General features: G+C 41.8%; 1 protein-coding gene across 2 annotated transcripts in view; it reads right to left on the reverse strand.

Moving 5' to 3' along the window:
- Positions 1 to 21106, reverse strand: part of SNTG1 (syntrophin gamma 1) — a 419742-nt gene that overhangs the window by 180433 nt on the left and 218203 nt on the right. For both annotated transcript variants that reach the window (XM_072151935.1, XM_072151933.1), the window contains one exon: positions 15461 to 15575. The gene's annotated coding sequence lies outside the window, so the exon portion shown is untranslated. The remainder of the gene's footprint in view (positions 1 to 15460; positions 15576 to 21106) is intronic.

A 21106-nucleotide genomic window follows, 5' to 3' on the forward strand; every position in this document is an offset into this window, starting at 1 on the left:
TTTCTCCTCCTAGGCATATACTCAAGTCAATAAGTTTTCCCGTATATTTTGTGATAAAATTAGGTGCCTCAGCTTGTACTCAAGTATATGTGGTATAAAAAGGGGGCTACAGAAAAAGGAGCAATAACAGGAGGGGGCTGCATAAAATGGGGAACTCTAAAGGGGATATATAGGAAAGAGAGGTGGGCTGCAAAAAAGGGGCATTATAAAGGGAGCTACAGTAACATATGATGATTGGTACATAAAAGAGATCACTATAGAGGGGGGCTACAGAAAGCTGAGGGGGCACTATAAAAGGGGGATACAGAAAAAGGGACACTTTAGATCAGAGGCTGCAGGAAATTACACATTATATGGTTTGGGGTTAGATATGGGTTATTTGGCGGGGCACACAATTTTATTTTCCAGGGACCATGGTTCCGGTTCCTGGAAAAAAAATTTGTGTGAAGCCAGTCCCCCCCCAAAAAAAAGGGTATTAACCCAGGAAGTTTATATGTGAATTATCTCATACTAGCCAAGGAGCCAATACCTTTATGAAGAGAAAATAAGAAGAAACTGCCTTCTTGACTAATTCATAAAACACTAAATTAAACAGGGACTTAGCTGTAACTAAGGAAGGATATCATGAAGTTTTTTTTTATTTGTGGACAGGTCCCCTTTATTGACACTTGAGCTTAAGGAAAGGTTTTTGCACAGCATTTATGATACAGTTTTCTTAGCCAAAGCCAGATGTACCTGTGATCAGGCAGAAAGGAAAAAGCTTTTCCGTTCAATCCGCTTATGATTTTATGGGTCAAAAACAGGTGAAAAAATACTGAAGCATTTTTCTTATGCACATGACTATATACAATTTGCAGTACTGTATTTACATCCATTTTCTGGCCATAAAAAAATATGAAACCAATTTGCCACCATAAACTGCATGTATCCACAAAAAATATGGTGGGCTGCCATCCATATGACCTGGTCTCCTGAGCAAACTGCCGCAAAAACGGGCAATATAGACTTCTATGGATAGACTGTACTGCAATAACATAAAAAATAGAACTTTTTTAATGTTTCGGTTTGATTGCCAGTTCATGGTGCGGTGAGAAATACAGTGACCAGATACATAGCCATAGCCAAAAAAATGGTTTTGGGAAGGATACTGTTTTCCTTATTTCCTGATTTTCACAAAAAAAACCTTCAACAAATGCTTTCTATGAAGTTGCATCAAAAACTGAACTACAGACCACATTTTACTTTTCTAATAAACATAAAACTCCTTAGGTATATGTTTAATTGAAGGCTTGCCCAAGCATCTTTATTTGTTGCTCTGCAACTGGCTATTGTGTAGCACCAACACATCAGTAAGGACATGGATGATTTTTTTACTGCATTTTTTTGGGAGGAACATTAGACTAAAAAAGTAACTAAAATGGACTGGAAACCGAGCATCATCTGTTTTATGGGTAGTATACAAATATGTTTTCCAGTGTGGGATAAGGAAAACTTTTCCTTAAAGCTACCTTAAGGCAGCCCCCGTAACATCAAGCATGACTTTCTCAAGTTGACTATCACATGATGTTGGAGGGCATTTATCATGCATTGTACATTAGTTTTCTCACAAAGATGGTGTGAAAAAGTCACAACTCCTGGTACACACCCAGGAAATTGCATTTTTCTTTTACTCTTTTGCCACCCTAGTGGCACTGTTTTTAAAAAAGTAGGCTGGGCTGAGCACAGGGTTTATTAATGGCTGGTCTTTACCCTAATTTTAGGCAGCCACTTTGCTGCAGCAGAATAGAGGAGTTCAGTTGAGTCTTTGTATTGTAAAAGTTATATTATGCTCCCAGAAACTAGAACAATTATTAACACACTTAAAGCTTGTGATGAGACATCCTTATTATTGCAGCATGTGGATGGAATTTGTATATGCGGTTACCCAACCAATACACTGCTAATGTAAATCGTTGTTGCCCACAGCCGAGGTTGGTCCATGAAAAATAAACTGTGCACCAGGCAGATTTCACAGGCCGATCAAAGTGCAAAGGACAGGAGTGCAGTGAATTGCTTTATAATATGTCTGGGTATCTGGAAGACCAAATTCCCCATCTTCCATCTTCTTAATTAAGTTGTCATATGCCAGCCTAACCCTCTTGCCTTTCCATAAGAAAGATACGAAGAGAGACTTGACCTAATAGAAAATATAGATGGGCTCCTCAATTACATTTTATTAAAAAAATGTCCTCATGTGAAGATAATTTGTCATAAATGTTACCATATTGTCCCTTAGAAACAAGACAGACAACTGTTTTCGGACACGTGGTATAAACATGGGCTCACATTTATTAACTGACCTGCGCCAGTTGTTAGATGTACTTGGCACATAAAAACATGTGCCAACTGGTATTATGTGTTTATGTTTCCAACACTTACCTTGCACCTTAATGGGCGCACTGTTTAAATTAGTGCAATGTTAACACTATGTAAATACAATTATCAATGCAAACATCATGCTGACATTTACGTTTACATAAATGCGGTGTAAACATGTGCAAATTGCATTTACATAAACTCAATTGATGTGATGTTAACAAAATGGAAAAGTATGCGACTGTAGGCTAATTTCAAGTTCAAGTTGTGCTTACATAAATGCAGTCAAAACATCACGTTCACATTGCTTTTACATAAACGTGTTTTTAATCAACGCAATGTGGGAACCTAACTTTGAATTCACATTGCTTTCATGTAAACATGCTTTAAATATCCTGTTCACGTGACCAGAGAACGTTTCTGAAGTGGTGGAGATGAGCACTCCTCCCACTCTCATAATAACATGTGACATCCTGGCTCAGTCATGATATAATGAGACTCGGGGTGCTCACCACAACGTGACCATGCATAATGCTAGTCAATGACAGTTTTGAGCAGTTTGAGTGACCGGTTCACTGCCGCCCAAAACGGTCATGTCCAGGAGCTGCGAAAACCCGTGAAGTGGTAACATTATGTCCTAAATGGCTTTATTCTTGACTGGACTATTTTACACCACTAAGTACACTTATTAAAGTGAGAAAACCAGTGAAGCAATAACATTAAGGTCTGGATGGATAGGACCTGGATTATTTTATACCTCCTGGTATGGAGCTAATCTCCATGGGTACAATGTGGCATGGCCCAGACTATTCCCGGCCACAAGGGTACATTCAGGCCTGGGGGAGGGGGTGGGTTGTATACTGTGGGCTAGAATGGGTACCTGTCACGAGGAGACCCATTTTTAGCACTCCTCCAGTCCCCACAGAGCATAGTACATACTCTGCCAAAGTGTTTTTGTATAAAAAATTGGTTTTACAGAAAAAAAGATATGTTATATAGTACCTTTCATTAGCATCTGCTGTGTGACTAGGCACTTGTCCCCTGGGAGTGGCTGTAAAGGAGCAATCCCCCCCCCCCCGCCCTTGGGAAACAGCTTTTCCATGTGTCGTTTTCAAATATATGAAAACACCCATCACTTGGCTTAGCGACGCCCCCTGGTCCTCTACAGCCAATCCCTAGTGATGGGAGTTATTCATATATTTGAAAAGGGCATGTGTTTCCAAAGGGGGGGGGGGGAAACTGCTGCTTTGCAGCCACTCTGAGGGGTGCCTAGTCACACAGCACATGCTAATGAAAGGTACAATATAACATATCTTTTTTTCTGTAAAACCTATTTTTTATACAAAAACAGTTTGGCAATGTATGTACTATGCTCTGTGGGGACTGGGGGTGTGCTAAAAATGAGTCTCCTGGTGACAAGTTCCCTTTAAGTAATTATTGTGTATATCACAGTGCTACTGATGGGAGTTTATTCTGGGTTGGGTGAGTATACTCTGGCCTAAGCCCTGATTATACTCTTATTCTGGCCTGCTACACTGTATAAGTGGCAATATGTGGCTACATGTGTTAGACAGATTATTTGATGTGGACTTTGCTTTTAGTTCTTATTCACCAAAGTGTCACATCAGGAAGAAGCAGCTGCCAAATTTTAAGAGAAACAGCATGTGCTAATGAATCCTGATTATAATTCCCAATTAGCCATGCTAGATTTGTAATTACAGGTGTAGCATACAGCTCTTATTTCATCTCATTTCTTTTATGCACCGTAATAACTCAATGAATTCTTTTGACTTCCTAAATCTGTTAAACGTTGCTGCAAATGTAGAGTGTAGTATAGTGTTTGTTAATATTACCATCACTTGCTCCCTCCACTTGTATTTTTGTTCTTTTTGTAGATGATGCACATGATCTTTTAATGGTTCTTCCATTAGTTATATATGGAATGAACTCTTCTTTTGGTCTCCTGTGATAGAATACGGCTCACATATATGCAAGCCATTTTGCATGTGATAAACATCTCTACAGGTTATATTCACAGTTGGAATTGTTTATAGGGGTCACAATTAAAGTGATTCTTAAAATATATTAATAGCATCAAGAATATTAACAGGAGGAGCTATAATGAACACTTCCCATTAATGGCAGCTTATTGGTGAAAGACAAGGGCTGACTAAGTTATTCTTGCGCCCCAAGCAAATTCATGTCCTGGAAACTGGTAATGCGGAGCTCTGCTCTGAATAAAAAAACAAGGAGTGGGTGCATTGCTCTCTGCTCTAATGTAGCTGTAAACTGTATTGGCATCCTCTTTATGCTTTAAAGTATGTTGGTTTGTTACAACCCCCACTGGCTTCTGATAGGTTCCCACCAATGTGTTAAGGGGTTCCAAGCAATTTCTTGAGTTCTACTGTATTTTGGACATGTCCACCCCTGGTAGAGGATATGATGCTGTTAGGTAGGTGGTGCATTAGACAAAAAGTATAAAGTAACAATGACAGGAAGAAGGAAGGTAAACTACTTCAAATTCCCCAATTGTTATATTGTGCAGTGTGACTATGTAACCTGTGTTACCCATGCAATGTGTAGAAATTCCCCTACAAACATGTTTTTTTTTCTAAGATACAACAGAATCGTCATGGGGGTGCGTATTACAGAAAGAGCAAGGATAACTTTCCACATTCAGATTTTTATGGTGTTTTTAAAAACAAAACCAATTGAGTGGATTGAACGAAAAGTCCTTTACAGCTTCAGAAAACATGAAATCCCAGTCTACAGGTTAGTAATGGAAATGTTAATACAATTTAAAAGAAACAAATGCAATGATGAAACGGAAATGACGAAGCATCAGTGCGAAACGCGCGTCGGGGTGTTCCTGTTGTCCCTCCCTCTGATTGCCTCTGTGCCTTTTGTATAATGCCTTTGGGTAAGTGTGGCCTGCTTTTTTGACCTTTTCACTAGTACCGGACGGTACCTCCGGTTGTTTGTACTGTCTAATTACATATATGTCTACTTTTCCCAAAACAAGTCCTACTTTCGGACATAATACATAATTGATATGTCTTTTTGGCATATTTTTTTGAGGCATGTGTAGGGGGGTCATAGGTACTCTGTGTTTGTCCCATTTCCACCTGGACATATCTTGTTCCCCTTATATTTCGACTTTCAGGAATCCCTTTTGAAAGTTGTTTACATGTACAATATGTGTTATTTTGAATAAAGTATAAATTATTATTTTTCAAAGCTCTTTTGTTTTTGGTGTTTGTTGTTTCTGGATTTTGGAGGGCGGTTGAGACTGCATACGCGGCCTTCTTTGCTTTTTGATGAAAAGGAAATTAAACCTGGACACCAACTCAATGTAATGTAGGTAAGAGCAGATGGCCGCTTCGTTGCAGTTTAATATTATGGGTAAAAGACATGACATGTATGACATTGTGACAACTGTCAGCAGAAAGTACAAGAAAACAAACATTTTCTGACAAATACATTTGTTCAGTAATTTGACACAGAATCACAAGGTGACATGTCATCCAAGCCATGCAAGCAGATGTTCTAGAAAGCGAATGTCAAAAATGTCATCTTCAATGACTTCGTCTGATATTAAAATTGTATACAATCTCCGTCTAAATTTGATTTGTGAAAATCTTGCGTTTAATTTTAATATGTTAAAAGCCAAGCCAAGTCATTTCATTTTTGGATGAAGAAACCTGTTTGTTTTAATAAAGCAGACTATGGACTTACATCTCAGCATCTGACATTGCATATTACTTCACTTACATTGCTGTATCTCCCGATGAGGCACATCCAACCCCATATTCTACACATCAAACTTAAAAGGTGTCCGGCACACTGGAACCATACAAGTATTTGATGTAAAAACTTGCTTCTATAGTGGTATAAAAATGCACGAAGTGCAGCTGCTAACAGATCACTTGTGAAGCGTGAATTTTTATACTCAATAAAGAAGCAAGTTTCTACACCAAATCCTTGTGTGGTTCCAGTGTGCCGGACACCTTTTAAGTTTGTTGTGTAGAATATGGGGTTGGATACCTTTTATATTTATGCTGTTGTTGGTCCGTGGACTTCAGGTGGTTACTTGAACACCACCCGCAGTATGGATTTATGCTGAACATCAACATGAGGAAGGGGTGAGCTGCCTTACCAAGTTTTGCATTTGCTACACAAAAACTAAGTTTCATTTTTCCATTCAAAGACAACTTAAAATGATATATTCCAAGTATGTCTTCATGCTCATCAGGGACGGCCTAGTCTGATCGTAAAAAGTAAAATAACACATGTGTAGTATGATTGTGCTGAATTTTCAATGAATATTACATGATCCTTACTACCATTGGAATATTGAAATGCACATTGTCTGGCTGTATAATTAAAGTGCACTTCCCTTTATGTAGCCATTTTACAATATAATAGCTCTGCTTATAAGTAATAAGCCAGGCTGTAGCCAACTGCTCAAACAGCATCGCTGTAACATTCTCCACCTTATTTTACTGATGTTGTTTGAAATAAAATAAATAATTGTAGAAATATGGTTAATAATTAGAGATGAGCGAGCACTAAAATGCTCGGGTACTCGTTATTCGAGACGAACTTTTCCCGATGCTCGAGTGCTCGTCTCGAATAACGAGCCCCAATGAAGTCAATGGGAGACTCGAGCATTTTTCAAGGGGACCAAGGCTCTGCACAGGGAAGCTTGGCCAAACACCTGGGAACCTCAGAAAAGGATGGAAACACCACGGAAATGGACAGGAAACAGCAGGGGCAGCATGCATGGATGCCTCTGAGGCTGCTTAATCGCACCATTATGCCAAAATTATGGGCAACAGCATGGCCATGACAGAGTGACAGAATGAAGCTAGATAGCTTCTAAAACATCCAATAATTGACCCTGACACTATAGGGGACGGCATGCAGAGGCAGCGGCAGCAGGCTAGAGAGTGTCATGGCGACATACCCTAAATGGACTCAGGCTTCAAACCAATGGGTGGCAGAGAGGAACCAAAGGAGGTGAGCAAGAAGCGCTCAAATAATATCGGTACATGATAAAAGTTTGCCAGTACATTTTGTGGATTACACAGCAGGGTGGCGACAAAGTTAACAACTTTGATGTGGAATCCATGAAAACAACCCAAATTTGTGCCTGACACACCTCGTTTGATAAGGGGACGATGTATGGAGGCAGCTATATGGACGACTTTTGGAGGTAGCAATGGAGACAACGTGTGGAGGCTGCTATGGAGACAATTTAATTTGGATAGTGCCTGTATGTGGCAGTCCAAAAAAGTTTTCAAACCAGAGGAGCAGGTAGGTGGCCCTCCAGAAAAATGAAATAGATTGAGTGCCTGTATGTGGCAGTCCAAAAAAGCTTTCAAACCAGAGGAGCAGGTAGGTGGCCCTCCAGAAAAATGAAATAGATTGAGTGCCTGTATGTGGCAGTCCAAAAAAGTTTTCAAACCAGAGGAGCAGGTAGGTGGCCCTCCAGAAAAATGAAATAGATTGAGTGCCTGTATGTGGCAGTCCAAAAAAGTTTTCAAACCAGAGGAGCAGGTAGGTGGCCCTCCAGAAAAATTGAATAGATTGAGTGCCTGTATGTGGCACTCCCAAAAATTGTTTAAAACAGAGGACCGGGTAGGTGGCCCTCCAGAAAAATTAAATGCATAAAGTACTATAGCTAGAGCCAGTGGGCCCTGTCAAAAAATAGCCAGTTTCCTCTGCTTTACTGTACAAAGAGGAGGAGAAGGAGGAAAATGAGGAGGAGGAGGAGTGCATAAATTATTCAGGTTGAGCTTCCTTCACCTGGTGGAGATTGGAAATTATGAGAAATCCAGGCTTTATTCATCTTAATAAGCGTCAGCCTGTCAGCGCTGTCAGTCGACAGGCGTGTACGCTTATCGGTGTTGATGCCACCAGCTGCACTGAAAACCTGCTCGGACAAGGCGCTAGCGGCAGGGCAGGCAAGAACCTCCAAGGCGTACAGCGCCAGTGCGTGCCACATGTTCAGCTTTGAAACCCAGTAGTTGTAGGGAGCTGTGTGATCATTTAGAACGATGGTATGGTCAGCTACGTACTCCCTCACCATCTTTCTGTAAAGATCAGCCCTACTCTGCCGAGACTGGGGACAGGTGACAGTGTCTTGCTGGGGTGACATAAAGCTGGCAAAAGCCTTGTAAAGCGTACCCTTGCCAGTGCTGGACAAGCTGCCTGCTCGCCTACTCTCCCTCGCTACTTGTCCCGCAGAACTACGCACTCTGCCGCTAGCGCTGTCAGAAGGGAAATACTGTTTCAGCTTGTGAACCAGGGCCTGCTGGTATTCATGCATTCTCACACTCCTTTCCTCTCCAGGGATGAGAGTGGAAAGATTTTGCTTGTACCGTGGGTCCAGGAGAGTGAATACCCAGTAATCGGTGCTGGAATAAATTCTTTGAACGCGAGGGTCACGGGATAGGCAGCCTAGCATGAAATCTGCCATATGCGCCAGAGTCCCAACGCGCAAGAATTCACTCCCCTCACTGGCCTGACTGTCCATTTCCTCCTCCTCCAACTCCTCCAACTCCTCTTCTTCTGCCCATACACGCTGAACAGTGAAGGACTGAACAATGGTCCCCTCTTCTGTCTCGCCAACATTCTCCTCCTCTTCCTCCTCATCCTCCTCCACCTCCTCCGATATGTGCTGAGAAACAGACCTAAGGGTGCTTTGGCTATCAACAAGGGAATCTTCTTCCCCCGTCTCTTGTGACGAGCGCAAAGCTTCCGACTTCATGCTGACCAGAGAGTTTTTCAACAGGCCAAGCAGCGGGATGGTGAGGCTGATGATGGCGGCATCACCATCTGTGTTGACTCCTCAAAGTTACTCAGCACCTGACAGATATCAGACATCCACGTCCACTCCTCATTGTAGACTTGAGGAAGCTGACTGCCCTGACTACCAGTTCTGGTGGAAGTTGACATCTGGCAGTCTACAATCGCTCTGCGCTGCTGGTAAACTCTGGATAACATGGTTAATGTTGAATTCCACCTCGTGGGAACGTTGCACAACAGTCGGTGAGCGGGCAGTTGGAGGCGGCGCTGCGCTGCCCTGAGAGTGGCAGCATCTGTGCTGGACTTCCTGAAATGCGCACAGATGCGGCGCACCTTCGTGAGCAAATCTGACAGATTGGGGTATGTCTTGAGGAAACGCTGAACTATCAGATTTAACACATGGGCCAGGCATGGCACATGTGTCAGTCTGCCGAGTTGCAGAGCCGCCACCAGGTTACGGCCGTTGTCACACACAACCATGCCTGACTTCAGGTTCAGCGGTGCCAGCCACAGATCAGTCTGCGCCGTGATGCCCTGTAATAGTTCTTGGGCGGTGTGCCTTTTATCGCCTAGGCTCAGCAGTTTGAGCACCGCCTGCTGTCGCTTAGCGACAGCACTGCTGCTGTGCCTAGAGCTAGCGACTGATGGCGCCATGCCCACGGATGGTAGTTCGGAGGAGGAGGTGGAGGAGGGGTGGGAGGAGGAGGAGGCATAGTAGGCCTTTGAGACCTGGACCAAGGTAGGCCCCGCAATCCTCGGTGTCGGCAGTATATTACCAGCCCCAGGGTCAGACTCGGTCCCAGCCTCCACCAAGTTAACCCAATGTGCCGTCAGCGATATATAGTGGCCCTGCCTGGCAGCACTCGTCCACGTGTCTGTGGTCAGGTGGACCTTGTCAGAAACGGCGTTGGTCAGGGCACGGATGATGTTGTCTGACACGTGCTGGTGCAGGGCTGGGACGGCACATCGGGAAAAGTAGTGGCGGCTGGGGACCGAATACCGAGGGGCGGCCGCCGCCATGAGGTTGCGAAAGGCCTCGGTCTCTACTAGCCTATAGGGCAGCATCTACAGGCTAAGCAATCTGGAGATGTGGACATTAAGGGCTTGGGCGTGCGGGTGGGTTGCACTATATTTTCTTTTCCGCTCCAGCGTCTGGGGTATGGAGAGCTGAACGCTGGTGGATGCTGTGGAGGATCGTAGAGGCAACGATGGGGTTTTGTGCCAGGGTCCTGGGCAGGGGGCTGACTATCAGCTGACACAGGGGAAGTGGTGTGCACGGCCGGAGGTGAACGGGCTTGGTGCCACTGATTCGGGTGTTTAGCATTCATATGCCTGCGCATACTGGTGGTAGTTAAGCTAGTAGTGGTGGAACCCCTGCTGATCGTGGTTTGGCAAAGGTTGCACACCACAGTCCGTCGGTCATCCGGTGTTTCCTTAAAGAACCTCCAGACTTCTGAAAATCTAGCCCTCGCCGCGGGAGCCCTCGCCACGGGAGCTTCACTACGTGACACATTTGGCGCTGATGCACCTGCTCTGGCCCTGCCTCTCCGTCTGGCCCCACCACTGCCTCTTCCAACCTGTTCTGCTATAGGACTCTCCTCCGTCTCAGAAGCACTGTGTTCACCCGGCCTCTCAACCCAGCTTGGGTCTGTCACCTCATCATCCTCCGATCCCTCAGTCTGCTCCCCCCTCGGACTTCCTGCCCTGACAACAACTTCACCACTGTCTGACAACCGTGTCTCCTCATCGTCGGACACCTCTTTACACACTTCTGCCACTACGTCAAGAAGGTCATCATCACCCACAGACTGCGACTGGTGGAAAACCTGGGCATCGGAAAATTGCTCAGCAGCAACCGGACAAGTGGTTTGTGACAGTGGGAATGGTCCAGAAAACAGTTCCTCAGAGTATGGCGGTTCAAATGCCAAATTTTCCTGGGAGGTGGCAGACTGGGGGGGAGGAGGCTGAGGTGCAGGAGCTGGAGGAGTGCCGATTTCGGTGACATGGGTGGACTACGTGGAAGACTGACTGGTGGACAAATTGCTCGAAGCATTGTCGGCAATCCACGACATCACCTGTTCGCACTGTTCTGGCCTCAACAGTGCTCTACCAAGAGTCCCAGTAACTTCAGACATGAACCTAGGGAGTGTAGCTCTGCGGCGTTCCCCTGCTCCCTCATCAGCAGGTGGTGTCTCACCCCGCCCAGGACCACGGCCTCTGACCCCTGCAGTAGTTGGCCCCCCCACGTCCCCGCCCTCATCCTCTACCCCTAGCCCTCGGGTTAAACATTTTGAAAATGAAAGTTATAACTTTAATTTTTTTTTTACTTTTTTTTTGTGTTTTTTTTTTTTTTTTTGTGTTTTTTAGTTTTTAAAACCAAACGATGCTATCCTATTGCTATGGCTATTTTCTAGCCAACTATGAAAGCACACTGCTATGCCAGATGAGATGACGCTGAGTTATGAAAAAATAAAAAGGAAATGGCAGACTGTGCCTAATTGAAATCCAACCCCTAATAAATTATCCCACTTCGGTCTGTGCGATGGATATGTGCGTCACTAAGCGCTAAACACAGCGGTCGCAAGTCTCACTCCAAATTCCGCACAATTGGCTAGTATATGCACTGCAGCAAGGACAGCCACCAGCAGATCAACCGGAAATAAAATATATATAACGCTATTGTAGGCGTAAGTAAGCCGTTTGGATTCTCCTTTGGCTATTTTCTAGCCAAGTATGAAAGCACACTGATGAGATGACGCTGAGTTATGAAAAAATAAACGTAAAATAAAAAGGAAATGGCAGACTGTGCCTAATTGAAATCCAACCCCTAATAAATTTTCCCACTTCGGTCTTTGCGATGGATATGTGCGTCACTAAGCGCTAAACACAGCGGTCGCAAGTCTCACTCCAAATTCCTCACAATTGGCTAGTATATGCACTGCAGCAAGGACAGCCACCAGCAGATCAACCAGAAATAAAATATATATAACGCTATTGTAGGCGTAAGTAAGCCGTTTGGATTCTCCTTTGGCTATTTTCTAGCCAAGTATGAAAGCACACTGATGAGATGACGCTGAGTTATGAAAAAATAAACGTAAAATAAAAAGAAACTGGCAGACTGTGCCTAATTGAAATCAAACCCCTAATAAATTTTCCCACTTTGGTGTTTGAGGTGGATATGTGTGTCACTAAGAGCTAAACACAACGGTAGCAAGTCCCCCTGCAAATTCCTCACAATATGGTACTAGCTGCACTACTAGTGCCAGCAAGCCCAGCCACAAGCAAACAAAAAAAAAAAAAGTATAACGTTATTGTAGCCCTAAGAAGGGCTGTTGGGTTCTTGGAGAATCACTCCTGCCTAACAGTAATCTACCTGCACACTAACGCTAACCCTGACCAGCAGCAGCTCTCTCCCTAGCGGCATCCAGACACAGAATGATCCGAGCAGCGCGGGCAGCGGCTAGTCTATCCCAGGGTCACCTGATCTGGCCAGCCAACCACTGCTATCGACGTGTAAGGGTACCACGTCATGCTGGGTGGAGTGCAGAGTCTCCTGGCTTGTGATTGGCTCTGTTTCTGGCCGCCAAAAAGCAAAACGGCGGGAGCTGCCATTTTCTCGAGCGGGCGAAGTATTCGTCCGAGCAACGAGCAGTTTCGAGTACGCTAATGCTCGAACGAGCATCAAGCTCGGACGAGTATGTTCGCTCATCTCTATTAATAATACAATAAATCATAATCTGTGATAACAACCATGTATTGTTTATAAAGTGTCACTTAGAAAGTGAGCCATGTGGGTAACTCCTACCTTCATGCCCTAAAATCTCCCTTGGCTCGTCCAATGCTACCTTGGACTTTTAGATAATCTGATACACAAGGCATAATACATATCTGATACACATCAGCGGGCACCTGGCAACAAAGGTTTACTATAGCCTGTTCCAAAAACAGGTTTGCTGAAATCCATGCTTTATAAGCGGCAGTCTATTCAGAATTCCCTGGAAAATGTTGGCATAACAACAAAAAGTGTTATAATTTTAAACAAAGGGGCTAGTCCGCACCGTGGTCCATTTATGGTTTTATAGATGTGTGATCAGATCCATGTGTATACAGACAGTCCCAGGGTTACATACAAGGTAGGTTCTGTAAAATTGTTCTTAAGTTGAATTTGTTTGTAAGTTGGAACTGAATATTTTATAATTGTAGATCCAGACAAATATTTTTTGGTCTCTATGACAAATGTATTTTTAAAATGTCGGGTTGTCATCAGAACCAGGAATGACAATAAAGCTTAATTGCAGACACCTTTAATAACTGTTATAGCTGTTTATTGTCGCCTACAGCTAAAGTACAGTAAATTATCAAATACCAGAGGTGCATTTGTAACTAGGGGTCGTATGTAAGTCGAGTGTTCTTAAGTAGGGGACCGCCTGTAGTTTCTAAAAGAAATGTATAATCAATTCTGTATGTCTAAAAGAAACACACAGTGTGAAAAATTTAGCCAACATTATATCCATGTCTCTTGGGGATGAGAGGTAGAATAACACCCTCAATGATACACCTTCTCAACTCACTATTTCTGATGTGTAGTTTTGTGCATATTAAAATTTTTTAGACTATTCAAATAGGGATGAGTGGGTTTATATGTGCTGTGGTTAATAAGGAACAGTACATCATTCTCTATATAGATCTCAAAAAGACCTAGTAGTAAGAGTGATGAATTTTGCATCAGTTTGTGTTGCGCATAAGTGTTGAGATTTAAAAAAAACCCTCCTAAGGAATTCTGGTACAATCTAACCTTAAGAGTGGCTCATTATGAAAAAATTGTAAGACCGAAAAGCAGATCACTAAATGGAAAAATACATGGTCGACTTGGCACTAAGAAATGCAGAAACTGAGTGCAGTCTTTCACCTTTTTTTTGTTTTTTTCCTGAGGGGGTGGAAGGAAGGGAGGGGGAAAGTCTATAAGGTATATGGTTGCAATTATTTGTATAGTATTACTCCCCCTTGTTAAGATACTGGGGGAATGTGCATATGTAAGTGGATATATATGAAACATGTTTAAAATTGTTATGATTCCGTATACCCTTTCCAAACTAAAATGTTTGTTGATATTTATGGATGTACTATGTAAAATGTTTAATAAATGATTTATTCAAAAAGAAAAACAGAAATATAAATATAGCCATATTTATCATTTAGCATTAGACACTTGATGAATCTGGAGTTGCATCAGACTGTCCAATCTTAAGCCTCATGCACAAGAATGTGTAATGGAACCTTGTACAGGCGGTCCCCTACTTAAGAACACCTGACTTACATACGACCCCTAGTTACAAACGGACCTCTGGATGTTGGTAATTTACTGTACTTTAGCCTTAGGCTACAATAAACAACTGTAACAGTTATCACAGGTGTCTGCAGTTAAGCTTTCTTGTTAATCCTGGTTCTTATGATAACCCAAAAGTTTTAAAATCCAATTGTCACAGAGACCAAAAAATATTTTTACAATGATAAAATATACAGTTCCGACTTACAAACAAATTCAACTTAAGAACCAACCTAAAGAACCTATCTTGTACGTAACCCGGGGACTGCCTGTACTTGACTTTTTTTATGGCTAACACAAGGACCAATTACTTTGTATGGCTCATGACAATCGGGATTGCCTGTGCCGAGTGCAAAACAATACTTTTAGTCCAGCTAATGGGAAGCTTCAATTATTCCTTTAATGGCACAAATTTAAACATCTTCATGCCTTCTGTTAGGTCTTGGCCCAGGGGGTGGCCCCGGATGACTGGGAGCAGATTGCTCTCCGTATGTATGGAGCCTTGGATGAGATTGCATTGGAATGGAGAATGCTGACTCTTCCCATAAGTGGGTGAATTTTTCTCACAACTCGTGTTTATGAAAGCAATTGTTTGCTGAAACCTGAATTCCGGCTTTTTATCTTTATCTTTTTATCATGTTATGTCTTGTTTCACCTTACAGTGGTAGGATCTTAGGTGGAAGCAGAGGATGGTGAGCTGGACCCTATTTTTATTCGTTTCCTGTGCCGACTTGTGATGCAGATTATAGGGCAGGTCCTATTCCTGCACATCTTTGCGGCCTGTGCAGCAATTTTCTATTGACATCATAGAGCGTTCACTTATTTGCATACTGCTTAATGCACATGGTGTGCATGAGGCAATTACTTTCAAAAAGTATGTTTTATACTTCTATAAATAGGATGGCATAAAGTGTCAGATTAAAATTAGTCAATAATATCTCACTAAAAATAGAAATCACATGAACTTACTACTTGCTCATGAAGCACAGCTGATTTATCAGAAAAGGCAATCAAAAATTCATCCAAACATGAATCCAGATTTTGATTCTCCTTAATTTTAGGTTGCGAAGAAAACAGCAGACATCTGTTGATGAGAAAAAAAAAAAATCAATCAACCAAAATCTACATAGCAAATATGTCCAAATGAGAAAAAAATCTTGAAACAATGATGCAAGTAGTGTGTTCTGTAGAATGACCTGAGCATAGCTCTCCCCAATAACAATAGGACTAAGTTAGAAACAATCTAGAATATCTGGAAAGAGCGAATAAATTGTGTCTGGGATTGTAATTATTGAGAAAGAACTGGATTGCTGAATAGCTACTCAACATGCAAAGTGTTTTGTGAATTCTCAAATAGAGGTAATCAGTAACAATAATTAAACTTGACGTTAAGCTTTCATTTGATGATTCTATCATCCATGGTGTGCTATACCCCCCTCAGATTTAAGAGAGGTTCCATTTACTTGTCTGTTTCAAATGTTGTGAGACTTTAATGAGCCTCTGCACTAACGTGTGTTTTTTGTGCTGGCAAATTGCCCGGATAGTGCTTACAACCTGTGTCTTTATCCTCCGCCGTTGCAGGATGTAAAGGGAACATCCAAACTATTATGCTACAATTTTATCAGGAAATTGTTAGTAATTAAATGAACATAAAACTGTTATTGGCAGCATGAATGAAGCAGTTGCACTGTTTAATTTGGCCATGCTCTAAACAGAAAGGCACAAATAATCAGATTTCCATAAAATATGAAAATTGGGGTAAAGTTTTTACTTTTTAGCACCTTATAATATACCGAACATCACAATACTTTTTGATTGTTTATGCCAATTTCAGCTTATAGATAGTTCCCAGCTCAGTACTTGCACATCTCAATACAAGGGATCAGATACTTTCAACCTCGGCTTATTGTAGATTGACAACCATATCCAGGACCTCTGCATACTCTGGAAGTCTCTACCAAAATGTGACAGACTGTCCCCACCTTCCAATCCTTCAAACACAATCTGAAAACCCACCTGTTCAGGATCACCTACAATAAACAATAACTGCTCTGCTCACTCACCTCGTGTCTCAATCTACCCTATTTTTTTTTTTTTACCAAACAAATTTATTTACTTTTTGTTTAAAAATATTTTTGGTGCCATAGGATTTTTGAATCATAGGCATTTGCTCGCTTAAACCATATACTGCAATGCTACAATATTCCAGAATTTTTAATTTTACTGGTTTCCTATTGAATTTTCACACCCATTTTGTATGGAGAGGGTTAAGAAGCAAAAACCATAAATAAATGGAACTGGGCACTCAAAACTAACCTTTTGGGGATTTTGGACTAGGGACTAGGGCAGTGTAAGATAAAATATAATTATAGTTAAAATATATATTTATTTTGCTCGGGTTGTCTGTTCCAACATTGCAGCTCTCCAGAAATTTCTTGCTCTCTTATACTCCTGGCTGGGCAAGAAGCACTGGCAGTCAGAGGGTCACAGTGGCAAGTCAGAGTCATAGTACGCCCCAGTAACTTCACTTGTTACATGCTACCAGAGCCCACTGAGGTCACTGAAGATTAGACAAAACCTTGCAATCATGATCCAGATGAGTGGAGCAGGGTTAGTACAGGCGGTCCCCTACTTAAGAACACCCGACTTACAGACGACCCCTACTTACAAACGGACCTCTGGATTCTGATAATTTACTGTACTTTAGCTCTAAGCTACAATTAACAGCTGTAACAGTTATCAAAGGTGTCTGCAATTAAGATTTATTGTTAATCCTGGTTCTCATGACAACCCAACATTTTTAAAATCCAATTGTCACAGAGACCAGAAAACATTTGTCTGGGGTTACAATTATAAAATATATAGCTTTGACTTATATACACTCACCGGCCACTTTATTAGGTACACCTGTCCAACTGCTCGTTAACACTTAATTTCTAATCAGCCAATCACATGGCGGCAACTCAGTGCATTTAGGCATGTAGACATGGTCAAGACAATCTCCTGCAGTTCAAACCGAGCATCAGTATGGGGAAGAAAGGTGATTTGAGTGCCTTTGAACGTGGCATGGTTGTTGGTGCCAGAAGGGCTGGTCTGAGTATTTCAGAAACTGCTGATCTACTGGGATTTTCACGCACAACCATCTCTAGGGTTTACAGAGAATGTTTCGAAAAAGAAAAAACATCCAGTGAGCGGCAGTTCTGTGGGCGGAAATGCCTTGTTGATGCCAGAGGTCAGAGGAGAATGGGCAGACTGGTTCAAGCTGATAGAAAGGCAACAGTGACTCAAATCGCCAACCAAGGTAGGCAGTAGAGCATCTCTGAATGCACAGTAGGTTGAACTTTGAGGCAGATGGGCTACAGCAGCAGAAGACCACACCGGGTGCCACTCCTTTCAGCTAAGAACAGGAAACTGAGGCTACAATTTGCACAAGCTCATCGAAATTGGACAGTAGAAGATTGAAAAAACGTTGCCTGGTCTGATGAGTCTCGATTTCTGCTGCGACATTCGGATGGTAGGGTCAGAATTTGGCGTCAACAACATGAAAGCATGGATCCAACCTGCCTTGTATCAACGGTTCAGGCTGGTGGTGGTGGTGTCATGGTGTGGGGAATATTTTCTTGGCACTCTTTGGGCCCCTTGGTACCAATTGAGCATCGTTGCAACGCCACAGCCTACCTGAGTATTGTTGCTGACCATGGGCATCCCTTTATGACCACAATGTACCCAACATCTGATGGCTACTTTCAGCAGGATAATGCGCCACGTCATAAAGCTGGAATCATCTCAGACTGGTTTCTTGAACATGACAATGAGTTCACTGTACTCAAATGGCCTCCACAGACACCAGATCTCAATCCAATAGAGCATCTTTGAGATGTGGTGGAACGGGAGATTCGCATCATGGATGTGCAGCCGACAAATCTGCGGCAACTGTGTGATGCCATCATGTCAATATGGACCAAAATCTCTGAGGAATGCTTCCAGCACCTTGTTGAATCTATGCCATGAAGAATTGAGGCAGTTCTGAAGGCAAAAGGGGTTCCAACCAGTTACTAGCATGGTGTACCTAATAAAGTGGCAGGTGAGTGTACAATTAAACTTAAGAACAAACCTACAGAACATATCTTGTATGTAACCCGGGGACTGCCTATATGCAGTACTTTATTCTTTTCTGTCCCTAGGTTTTTTTTTATGGAATTCTTGTAAAAACCATGTAACCTAATTACATGCCACAACCATTTAGTTTTTTATTTTTTGCATTTCCTTTCTTTTTTCCTTTTGGAGTATTTATCTCACTTAGAAGCAAAATACATTATGAAGATATATGATAAACAGTACAATAGAGGATACTTTAGGAATATAGGCATGAATTTATCTTTATTGTGTTGTTAAATCTATTACAACAGTGTGTTATTATATTTATTTTCACCATTTATCATGGTGCTAACTGAGATACTTAAAACTTCATTTCTAGTTGTAGGGTGGTTGGTGGACTGCAGCTCGTTTTATTTGCCTGTTTTTTAAAAAAAAAGTTTTCATTGTTTTTAATTCCTGTAGTGTTGTTTACATGTGTTTAATAAAGTATTTGTTTTCTACATCTTGTGTGTGTTCTTGGTTTGTGTCTCTTGGATTATACTTTTCTTTTCCCGTTTTTGTAAGTCTAGTGTTATAACCTGACCGCACCCTAGAGGTATTTTTTCAATGCTGCCCGTCATATTGTGGCTCTCCATTTCCAGAGCATTCACAAGGACATGTTAGTTGTGGGACAAGGTGTACTTCCTAGTGGCAACATTTAATATTCCATGCAATGCACTGAAGAGTTAAAAAAACTAATTCCAAATAGATTACCCAAACGACCGAAAAAAATAGTTGCTTCAATAGCTTAAAATTTCCTTTTTACTGTTTTGTGGTCCAAACCAAATATCCATACTTGTGTAAGGATTACTTTTTGAAAGAACAGCTGACATTTTCATTTATATTTATTTATTTACATAATTGAGACATTTTTCCATTACCTATTCACTGCATGGGATAATTATTTTTTATAGATATGACATTTTGGGACTCCGAGATACAGAAAATGTTTATGGTTTTGTTTATTTATTTATATGTATATTCCTTGGAGTCATTAACATTTTTATGTATTTATTTTGTTTTGATTGTTCATGCAATATACTACAAATCAAGTGTTTTCCAACATACTGGGACTCATTTACTGAGGGTCACAGATCGCACTTTCGTCGGACTGTTCACCGTTTTCAGGGATTGCACGGCTTGGACAAAAATTTTACAGTTTCCTGAGCTGGGATTGTGTCGCATGCCAGTAGTTTTTGGCAAGCTGGCTTCCATGCGACATAAATTGGGGGGGGGGGTGCCGTCGGATGATCCAACTGATTCGGAGTGAGCACAGGATTAAACTTTAAAATTTTGTTGCAAGACAATACACTTACATGCACCACAAAGTAGAAGGCGGACCTGAGCGGGGAAGCAACACATGCAGGATATTGGGCGCACGATCTAAGTGAATCACGGCACACAACGCATTGTCGTTGGACAATGCACTTTCGTTAAACTCCAGCGGCCAAGTAAGTAAATGAGGCCCATTGAGAATCATTCCCCGGGTAGTAAGATGGCTTCCTTCCAATGAGGTCATGGGCAGATGAATATTATTTTCAATATAGTTGCGAGCATGTTGTGGTTTGACATCAATAGTTAAAATGTTAGCACCTGTGATCTGTGCCAGCACCAATTGTAGGTGTCTGCTGCAGACACTCTGTACTGAGAGGGTTCAACCCTTAAGCTCTCTCAATACAGATGTAAATATGCTGTCTGTACTATGCACTATCATTCAAGCTCAGCTAAGGGTGAACACATATGTACAATCATTAGTGTAATCATTCTGTGGAAGGTTAGGTTATCAATATTGGATCAGCAAGGGTCCGTCACTTGGCAAAGTTGAAATTTTCAGCAAAACTACTATAGAGTAGATGATATGTAAGTAAAAAACTGAAGATGCAGTTTTCTCATGAGCTCTGTGGCCCCTTCACAATCATTTTTTTTAACCTTTTAATTTTTCTGTTGATGTAGCTTATTTTTGCAATACAAGTTGTATTTTTCAAAGGGTTTATTTTAGATAGAATAAATAATATTTGAGCATGAACAGTTATTTTAGAAAATCTGTTTTGCCTTTTATATTAATAGGTTGTGAATAGAAAAGCTGCTAACATAAGAAGCCGAGTTATGGAATGTGTCTTTCCTGAGCAGATGTATTTTTCTATCATGCTGAGAAACTCCCAGTGAGTCAAGGATAAAGATTTTTTCTTGTTATTTACCTATATGTTTGCAGTATTTACTATAGCTAGTGTTGAGCGGACCCAGATCTGTGTCTGGGTTCAACTATACCCTCTGCCATTAATGCACATCACAGGTGCTAGCACCGATCGTGGTTGTTAATTCTGCTGGCAAAATCATCAGCGGTATTTAAATCACATTTTGGGAATATCATCAATCCCTGGTGACTCAATACCTAAACTTTAAATTTGGTTTTCTAATAGCTTAACACCGACCATTAATGCCTGTGATCAGTGCTGGAACCGATCACGTGAGTTGACT

Source organism: Engystomops pustulosus, chromosome 5 (assembly GCF_040894005.1).
Source record: "Engystomops pustulosus chromosome 5, aEngPut4.maternal, whole genome shotgun sequence".
NCBI classification, from domain to species: domain Eukaryota; kingdom Metazoa; phylum Chordata; class Amphibia; order Anura; family Leptodactylidae; genus Engystomops; species Engystomops pustulosus.